This window comes from Aedes albopictus, chromosome 2 (assembly GCF_035046485.1).
Source record: "Aedes albopictus strain Foshan chromosome 2, AalbF5, whole genome shotgun sequence".
Taxonomy (NCBI): Eukaryota; Metazoa; Arthropoda; class Insecta; order Diptera; family Culicidae; genus Aedes; species Aedes albopictus.
Window position 1 is genome coordinate 229,518,354 of NC_085137.1, and position 7,272 is coordinate 229,525,625.

Below are 7,272 nucleotides of genomic sequence, written 5' to 3' on the forward strand. Positions count from 1 at the left end.
CAGTTTTTGCAATGAAAGACAAATTTTCACTAGAATATGATCGTTCCCATCAATATCTGCGTGCTTCGCGGTGGTTGGATGGGACCGGCCACGTGCTCTATCGTGCAAGACACAAAAATTCAGATCAAGCATGCCGTGCTGTAACCGTCACAGTTTTTCAAGCACTAGCCGTGGAAACTGAAGTCAGACTGAGGTTGTCAATCAAACAATTGCACTATGATTCATAATGCAACCGAAATGAGTTGCATTATGAACCATAATGCAATAGTTTGGTATCGGTCGGAAAAGTAGGCCGTTACCTCTCCGATATGGCAAGTATTAAGTAGAATATTATAATGCCGAGTTGCAAAAAGTATTAAATTCACTAACGGGTGGTCACTAAATAACGGGAATGCTTTGAATGTGCTCTTAAAAATATATGATCTTTAAAAATGGCAATCTGAATTTAACTATCATAAAGGTTTAACAATGTACGTCCATGGAAAATATAAAATTTAAGAAAGTTGAACGTAGTAATTTGTACAGTATTTTTTTTCAGTGATGTTGGAGCAACTGCTTTGTACGACTTTTCAGAGTTTACTTTCACGCATTTTCTGCGTCTGTGAAATCGTTGGTCAAAATAAATGGTTTCTCCGCTACCTTTAGCATCTACACACTCAAACAGTAATAAGAAAAAATGGGGATACTGACTTGTTTTTTTTTTTGCTTTGGTTGTAGCCTTTTCCCGTAAATGACATTTATAGAAATTTCCAAAAAATGTTATTTTTCTGTATCACCAAAACGTGTCGATGTAATTTGTGCACTGCGGTTCATTGTTGAACTTTTTTGTGCTATTTTTTTTATAACGAACCATTTACATGTTGTTCAATGTGTAAATGTGATTTGATGTAAATATTTGTTATTTAACAAGGCATTATATTGATTTATCCAGCCCATGTCACAAAAGAAGATTTTATTATGTGAAATGATATCATGCTTATTGGTTTTGCTAGTTTTCCTCTATTTCCTTCAGGATCTGTTTCTTGGGATGCCGAAATGTGGAATTCATTCAAAACCGGGCGGGTTTTAGTTTTATAATGGTTTACTATTAACTTTTTTTACGGTTGTTTTGAGCAATCAGTAGAGCCGTCCAAGGTGTTTTGATAGTGCTTCCTGTTTCAATGTCGTTTTCTGCAGAACAGAATAAGTTGACATAAAATAAAAAATACGCTGACTTTGTGGATAGATAGACGATGGTTTTGTCTAAAAAAATGTTTACTCTATGGACGCTTCTATTGTTTTTAATCAGCTGCTAAAAGCATTCCCGTTATTTAGTGGCCATCCGTTAGTTGTAAGATTGTAAACGCGTTATTCGGTTTTAGAAGAGCAAATAGCCGAGGCGGTAAACGCACGGATATTCAGCATGACCATGCTGAGGGTGACGGGTTCGATTCCCGGTCGGTCCAGGATCTTTTCGTAAAGGAAATTTCCTTGACTTCCTTGGGCATAGAGTATCTTCGTGCCTGCCACACGATATACGCATGCAAAATTGTCATTGGCAGAGGAAGCTCTCAGTTAATAACTGTGGAAGTGCTCATAGAACACTAAGCTGAGAAGCAGGCTTTGTCCCAATGAGGACGTTACGCCAAGAAGAGAGAGAGAGAGAAGAGCAAAATTAGCGGAGACGAAAATTTTCCTTTTCAATCGATGCTTAATTGTATACTGATCAATTTCGCCCCAAAGTGGCATTTCTAATTTTTCGATTTTTGAAGTTATTTAACTTAAAGTTTAAATTTGTTGAACAATATTCTGTGACATGGTTCCATGGAGATCCACTGGGTACTGGTTTTACAGAAATTCTTTTGGCAATATTTCAATTGCCACTGATGTTATCAGCAAAAGTTGTTGTTCAATTTGACCCCGGATTACGGTAATAACTTACAGATCCGGAGTTACTGGGCAGATCTATAATCTGGGCAGAAAGATTATAGCGCGATAACGGAAGGATTCTTCTAAATAACACAGAAGAACAGTTTAAAGACACTCGTGAAGATCGAGAATAGCTAAAAGGCAAGACCGATGGCGATGAATATATAATCGGCGTTAAGTCAGAGGGGACCAAGTAACAAAATTGACGAAAATTAGATTTTTAGGGCATTTCATTAAGAATTACTTAAGCTACTTGGAACATTCACCCAATTTTCTTAATGTTACAATTAACGAGAGTTATAGCCCAATTTTCTTTTGATTGAATTGCAAAAATCGATAATAGTGTGCAGTCAGAGTGGACCATATGTTTGATGTCAAGAGAGTTGAAAAAATATGTATTGGTTGAAATCCAATAAATAAAATAGTTTATCGCTTCCAAATCGTATGATTCCCTAACGCATTTTCTGATGATTATTGATCAAGAAAGCACGTGAAATTCCATTTTATGATGATCAATATAGTATTTTACAGATCATCGTGTTGAAGCATATTGTGGCATTTCGCGTGCAGATAAAGTGGACCATGTGTCTCCAAGAAAAATAGTTAAAGTAATATTCTTCGTAATTCTTTCCAAATCAATATATGTTTGTTTAGTAACTGTTGGGCATCATATTGAAATGTGCCAATACCCGTTTTATGATTAGTGTGAATTGATTTTACCGTCAAACGGGGTTACTTGCAACAGCGGTGTAACTTGCAACACGATGACATATATTAAATGTGAACTATTTTTTCATAATAATGAAAGCTAGTATGCTCCACCATTTCGGTCAACATAATTATGTGAACCAAAGATTGTTTTAGTGAAAAAATCAGTTACGTTTCTTTGTTTATTGTTCAGCTACACTGTTAAAACGGTTTGTTCATTTCATGCCATAAAAACAAGTATGAAAATCGTGCTTTACCTCTCTCTATGGTTAGTGCGATAAGTCTGATGACCTTGCCTGTAGTTACGGTACCTAGTAGTAACCTTAGCTGAACGATTAAAGTTTGATAAACTTATCGACTAAGTAATGTAAAAAATTAGAATCATATTCGACAACCACTATGGGGTAACTTGCAACAGTTGAAATCAATAAAACTTTCTACAAATTATTTATGTTTCACGATATTTAGAATAGAAATAATATTTACGAATCATTTATTAATGACGTGACGTGTTCGTTTTCAAATGTCAACTCAATTATACCATTTTTTGCACGTGACTTTCAAACATTGTTGTTAAAGACTTCCATATTTTGAAACTCCATTCATGTTTCACCTTGATGAAAGTTTAATTCAGTTTATGAACATTCTAAACCAATCACCAACATCTATTCTGAACCTAGATGGAGTAAATTACTTCAATAGAATGTCCAAATTGACGGCTTTAAACTTTGTAAATAGTTGAATGGGTGTTTAAATCATGTTATTTAAGCTGAAGTAGCCAACACCACTTCATACTGAAAATTACCTAAACATGGCTCACTTAACCTTTCCAACATATTACATTAAGCATTGTTGACATTTTGTTACTAGTACTGAGTAATGAGATCCATCAATATTTTATATTTGAGGGACGTAAGACCCGCTGTGAAATGATATTCTGTCGCTCATGATAACTACCAACCCTTTAATGAAAAATCATATTTCAATTGGTTAGTGTACATCTTTTCAAAGAATTTTTCATGCATTACATCAAAAACTTATAATATGACCAAGAGCTAGAATGTTAGTGCAGTTTGATGATAGCTAACTTAGCTTCATGTCATGTGTTGCAAGTTACCCCACAGATGGGGTAACTTGCAACAAGCATGTATTTCACACCTCCTGTTTAGGTGGCAACGTATTGTGGTAAATGAAGTTCTGCATAGTATTCTACTCGTGCTAATTAGTGTACATGATGCTTTACAGTATGTTTGAAATGTTTAGATTTTAAATGATATTGCTGCAAAATCGAAAAGTGTTGCAAGTTACCCCATTTGATGGTACCGATTATTTAAGAATTGTGTGCTTGGTTCACTCTGCCTGAACGAATTTTTGAAAAATACCAGTCCTCCGAATATTTTTTATGAACTGTCTCTCTCTCTCTCTCTTCTTGGCGTAACGTCCTCATTGGGACAAAGCCTGCTTCTCAGCTTAGTGTTTTATGAGCACTTCCACAGTTATTAACTGAGAGCTTCCTCTGCCAATGACCATTTTGCATGCGTATATCGTGTGGCAGGCACGAAGATACTCTATGCCCAAGGAAGTCAAGGAAATTTCCTTTACGAAAAGATCCTGGACCGACCGGGAATCGAACCCGTCACCCTCAGCATGGTCATGCTGAATACCCGTGCGTTTACCGCCTCGGCTATATGGGCCCTATTTTATGAACTGTGTAACTACAATATTTCAAAAGCGTACCGAACTATGAAAATACGTTCAAAAATTGTTAGCTTTTAAATGTTCAAGTTAAGAATTCTTAAATAGCTCATTAATTGACTACCTTTCATTTGATATTGAACTGTTGTACTTGGTCCACTCTGACTGAACATAAAAATTGAAAATGGTAATCAACAGTGTAATAAAAGAAATATCAAATTTCAAACTTCCTTCTTACATTATACACTACTCCTATTAACTGTTGTCCTACTTGTGCATTATTTTTTCATCAAATATGTAAAAACTTGAGTGTGAACTGTAGTTGGTTGAAGATTTTCCTAAAACGGTTCAGTCAGAGTGGACTAAGTACAATCAATTAGTTAGCAATTTCTCGGTTTCAAGCTTTATTTTACGTTTTTTTCGCGATTAATACAGAGCGATGCTGTGATGAATAGTTATGAGGATTTATGGCAAAAATTCAAGAACATTTGATGAAAAACTCAAAACTTATAGAGTTGCAAACATTAAAGTCGTTTTTCTAGAAATTAAGTAAAAGACACATGGTTCTCTCTGACTTAACGCCTACCATATATAATACGCAAGAAACGTTTATTTAGAACAAATCAATAATGAAACCTACATAAAACATGAAACAGATCTTTATTCTTAGACATATTTTCCCTTGTGCGTAAAAACCTAAGCTTAGACCATCTCACTCATATTTATTTTTTTCTTCGTTCCAGGGTCGAGTGGCTATCGAAAACTGGTTCCCCCGGATGCAAGATCGACAAAGCAGAATTCACAAACTGGGGCACACTGTCGCGGTTTGCATTCACAGACTTCGCTATTAGATTCTAAGGACACCCGAAAATCCCGCTTGGCTTAATCTTAAACTATGTACTACTGCACTACGAGCACAGCGTCAGCGTTTAAAAAAACTGCTTATCGCTGAATCGTGTAAACAAGGTTGTAACTAATACTATGTATGTTGATCCCCGGAATATGAGAAACGCTACTGCTAAACTTAACTTAGCTGTTGAATATTCGCCACCAGCGGAGGGATTGTAAAACTCAAACTGTGCTGTATTTTGTATGTATATTCGTTACAATTAGATCATATTTTCTTTTATTTACGCATAATATAAATCAAACCCAGAAAACATCGATTAATCGATTCGAATACCGGTATCGGAACAGGCAGTGAAAGCTGCAAAAATGGCTTTATTACTAGCTACTGATTCAACACATTTCTTTTCTTTTCGGGCCCGTAAGAATCTTTTAGGTGACAGCGCTGTCTAGTTTCTAAGCTCGACATTATAATTTACCTAAGAGGAGATAATTAATAAATATAAAGATTTATTACGACTTACCTGCTCGTGTTTTATTCGCCCTTGATGATGATATTCAACAGGTGTTTTGTATACGCGGAGAGCAAAAGAGCGAAAGCACACAAAAGCACTAATGTGTTAAAAGTGGAATGTAATCAAACACCTTAAATATGTAGGCACGATATTAGTCTTTCACTGATAACCGTGAGCACTCTTCGCAAAAACCGGTGAAAAACGTACCGAAAACCCAGAAAAATAACTATTAAAACAAACGGAACAAGTCACGGCAACGGCACCGAATTCGCGAAGGAAGGTTCAAACGTAAATAAACATTCGCTTGTATGTTTTTGTTTGCTTTGACGTTTATCGCTCGCTAGTGCACTGAATTAAAATGTTCGTCGCATTTTGTCGGAAATGTTTTTCAGCTTTTCTGCACGGAAAAATATTTTTTTTTTCAAATTTCAAAATAATAAAACTCAATCGGTGAAGTACTAGAAATGAAGTAATGAGCTGGATCCGTTCTCCGTTTCTGCAATGAAATGGTTAAAAAATCGTCGGTATTATTGAGCATCTCAAAAATTATTAGACTTTTGTGCAACTAATTTTTGCACAGTGATTATTTGCACTCCTCACTGAACCTCACGGTTACCCCGACAACAACTTTTTTCCTCACTGTTAGGATTTTTTCACTCAACGTTTGATGAGTTCAATTGTTTTGATTACAGTCATGTCGGCATAGTACATCTAAAAAGGCAGTAGAGCCGATGAAAAACATGCGAAATAGAGGTCATGAATTCAGTAACATGGGGTTCTCGAAGTAAATGAAAGTGAATCTTGGGCTCTGCAATGTTTTGGTGAACCAGCTAGATAAACCTGGGGAATTTAGAAATAATTTTGGAATTCCAAGAGCCGAAATCAGTATGGGGGAAGGATGGATTACTGATCGAAAGCTAATAAATCCATGACAAAGCTAGGGATTGGATTCAGTCTGTAGGGATATGTTGGATAAAAACTATAATTTTGGTTATCCAAGGCTCGAGGATTCAGGAATAAGATGATTGGTACAAAAAATCGGCACCATATTAGCTGCATCACACAGCCCAGTCTAGAGTAACTTGCCGGGAAAAATACTCTTTGACTCCCGTTTCACCCGGATGCAGCATTTCACGGAATTTTTCCCAAAACCAAGTTTCGCTGAAGGTCGTCGTCTATGAGTTCGTCTCTCTTGTTTTGAAAAAAAATGTCAAACATTTTGATGCACACGCCTACTAATATTAGTGAGTGTGCAAATTATATCTCATTAGAACGAAAATGCACTAGAGTCTATAAATTCATGCAATCGTCAATATGACTCCTTGCCTAATTTGATGCTGTTTGAGCCAGTGGGGTGACACAGCTGTCAAACTCGGTACATCGCCCCTCTACCCATCATCGTTTTTGGTGCGGCGCATTTTGATACCCACTTTAGGGTCGGTTTACCCTAACTTGCTCCTGATTTTTGGGTGTGTGGCTCGTGTGTTGCTAGTGCTTATTTCGGAAATTACACATTTCAAACAAAATCGTTGTTTTTGATGATTGTTTCTCTTTCTTTATCACTTTTGCACGATATTGTCGGGCCGCCACCAAACCGGAC

General features: G+C 36.4%; 1 long non-coding RNA gene across 1 annotated transcript in view; it reads right to left on the minus strand.

Annotated features, from left to right (window-relative positions):
• LOC134287952 (uncharacterized) overlaps window positions 1-6,197 on the minus strand; it is a 746,963-nt gene extending 740,766 nt beyond the window's left edge. The window contains exon 1 of the long non-coding RNA XR_009997655.1: window positions 5,682-6,197. This is a non-coding gene — a long non-coding RNA (uncharacterized LOC134287952). The remainder of the gene's footprint in view (window positions 1-5,681) is intronic.
• Window positions 6,198-7,272: the final 1,075 nt, after the last annotated feature.